This window comes from Sapajus apella, unplaced genomic scaffold (assembly GCF_009761245.1).
Source record: "Sapajus apella isolate SASKATOON/1434 unplaced genomic scaffold, GSC_monkey_1.0 scaffold1630, whole genome shotgun sequence".
Lineage (NCBI taxonomy): Eukaryota > Metazoa > Chordata > Mammalia > Primates > Cebidae > Sapajus > Sapajus apella.
Window position 1 is genome coordinate 6,786 of NW_022438556.1, and position 3,133 is coordinate 9,918.

The 3,133-nt window shown below is 46.3% G+C and overlaps 1 pseudogene; it reads left to right on the forward strand.

The window, feature by feature from the left end:
* Positions 1-2,051: 2,051 nt before the first annotated feature.
* Positions 2,052-2,735, forward strand: LOC116546897 (annotated as a pseudogene).
* Positions 2,736-3,133: the final 398 nt, after the last annotated feature.

Sequence of the window (3,133 nt, forward strand, 5' to 3'; positions counted from 1 at the left end):
TCCACCCGCCTCGGCCTCCCGAAGTGCTGGGACCACAGGCGTGAGCCCCCGCACCCGGCCCGGTTCTCTGTAATCTTTGTACTTCTGTTCTGCAAAATTACACTAAGTGGGCTATCCAGTGTTTAGGGGCCTTGGTTTGGGAGGCTTTCGACTGATGACAATGGTAACCCAAGTGATGGCCAATGTCTGGAACATAACATATTCAGGAAATGACCTAATGATCTAGTGACCTTGCAGCTAGAATCAAGAGCCATTCCTGTAATCCCAGCACTTTGGGAGACCAAGGCGGGTGCATCACCTGAGGTCAGGGGTTGAAGACCAGCCTGGCCAACATGGTGAAACCCTGTCTCTACTAAAAATACAAAAATTAGCCAAGCATGGTGGCTCATGCCTGGAGTCACTTAGCATAGTCTATCTTTGAAAGCGGCAAGTGTTTCTGGTAGTTCACTGCAGTTTTGAATATTGGTATGTAAAACTTTTGTTACTTTCATCTATTCTCCAGGTAGATCCCTGGATTCCTAGCAATGTGTGTCAACACATGTTGGCCTGATTTTTTTGTTTATTTTGAGATGGAGCAGTGTAGCAGTGGCTTGATGGTGGCTTGTTGCAGGAGGAGCTGTGACAGAACCCCCCAGACACTGGAGTGAGGAAGGACAAGGCTTTTATTCAGCTAGCTGTGGAGCATCAGTTTGCTCGTGTCCAAAAGATGCTGAGCTCCCGGAAACACAGTTTCTTTCCCTTTTTGAAGACATGCAACTCAAGAGGAAGCAGAGGTAAAACTGCATCATTGCCTACTGGCTGGATATCTGACATTACAAGCTTTGGCTTTCATTGATTTGCTAATTTACATGTGGTGTGGGAGGGGAAGAGTTACAGAAGTTGAACAAAGGCAGTAAATCACTCAGTGACAGAGGCATCTCTAATGGGGTGGGTCTGGTTGGTGCAGATGGGGAGTACCTGACTCAAAGAAGGTCCTTGGGCAGTAAGAAGAACATTTGCAACACCTTCAAGGCTGACAGATAACGCAGGCACCAGAGACAGAGAGAGGGGCTATTCTTCAGTCCTTGGGCCCTGCTGTGGTCGGGCCGGTGGGTCAGCGTCTCGCCCGACTACTGACTTTAACTTTGTGCCATTTTATCTCCCCTCTCCCTTTTCTAACAGAGGACAGGCAAGGGAGAGAGATGGTCTCCTCTCTCAGGCTCACTGCAACTTCCGCCTCTTGGGTTCAAGTCCTTACCTGGCAGTATTGTGTTGAAGCCATTGAAACTGCCTCTATAAATTTTATAAAATTAATCAGGGAAGAAGGGAAGGGGAGCTTGTAGCACATTCTGCATTACTCTTGAGGGCAGGCTTCTCTTGGACCTGCGTCCTCACAGTTGTTTGGTGCTTGTGGTGCTAGAATCAGGCAGAGCCGAGATTACAGTTCTCCTGAACTGTTCTATAGACAACAACCTGAGCATTACGAAATGTTCACTTTCCCATTTGGGATATTCTTTCAGATCCTGTGTACCAGTGAAACTACTGATGTCAGCTGGTCTGAAGGACCCCATTGAGGAACTGACTCAACGAAGAATACAGTTTCCACATCCTAATGATTTCATCCCCCTTCCCCTGACCAATCAACAACCTTAATTTTCCAACCCCTCACCCTCCACAATCCCCTTAGGAGCCTTAATGCAGAAGTTCTTGAGGAGATGGATCTCAGGGTCTACTCCTATCTCTTCCCTTGGCTGCCCTGTGGTCATTAAATTCTCTGTTGCGAACTGCTGTCTCAGTGTATTCGTCTAACACTGCACAGAAGAACCTACTGGTCTTATAACACCAGAGTTGTTTTCTGCTTTGTTTTAACTTTTTTGGGAATCTCTGTATTTGTTGAATAAAAATTGTAACACAATATGTAATTTCTTGTTTTTCTTAGCATTTTTTTCTCTAAACAGGAATCAGGCTTTTGGGAGAACAATCTAGGAACTTGATTTATTAAAATGAAAATGACAGATTACTTATGAGGCACATTGAAAGGACCCATCAGGTGACAGAAGAATTAAACCAAGATGATCAAATTCAAGACCATATCATGGTAAAATTATTAGATTTTAAAGATAAGACATACTCAAGTCTCCAGGCATCACTGTGGAACAAGTTATAAAAGCAACTGAATTCGATGGACGCCAACATACAAGGCAAGGTAACAGTGAAGCAGCATTTTCAAAAAACTTGTATCCAGAAAGTGCAGTGTGGCTGGGCCACTGCAGCCCCCAGCAGAGGGATAGGTTGGCACTAAAGCGGATCCAGAAGGAATTAACGGACTTGCAGATGGAGCCTCCTGCCCAGTGTTTCATGGGGCCTGTGGGTGATAATTAGTGACTGTCCTTACCAAGGAGGAGTGTTCTTTCTGACCATCCACTTTCCTATGGATTAAAGCCCCCAAAGGTTGCTTTCACAACCAGATTTTCTCACCCCAGTATCAACAGTAATGGCAGTATCTGCCGTGACATCCTGTGGTCTTGGTGGTCTCCAGCATTGACTGTGTCCAAAGTTCTCCAGTCCATTTGCTCACTGCTCTGCAACCCCAACTGCGATGACCCCCTGGTGCCAGAGAGAGCCCATACTTACAAGGCTGGCAGAAGTACAACAGACTAGCAGGAGAGTGGACACAAAAACATGCTATTTCAGTGCCTCGGAGGTTTTATGGGAGACATTGTCCAAGAGAAGCTAGCGGAGAGGCCTTCCCTTGAAACTCTGGGCAATGGGCTGATCCATTCAAAGCATCATCTGTTCTTCAAGAAAATTGATATAGGAGTTAAAAAGGCAGGTAGGGTAAGGAAGTCCTCGGGAAGGTTTCCCTTTTAATGAAAAGCAGCAGCCCCCAAATAATTTCTTTTCTATCAAAGAGCAGCCTATAAAATCAAGCTGCAGACATAGATGACCAAAGCTTGCCCTGGTGAATGCCGGCAGCCATGCCAGTAGGAAAATGCTACCTGGGGGGAGGCGTGCTCAACATGGCGGCTCCATCTTCCCTTTTCCTTTCCAACCACGTGGACAGTAAGGAGCAGACCACATGCTGAGGGTCACGTAGAAACCCTATTTGCATCATAAGGTTAGGGTGGGGTGGCCAACTTCTTCCAGCGCTGTG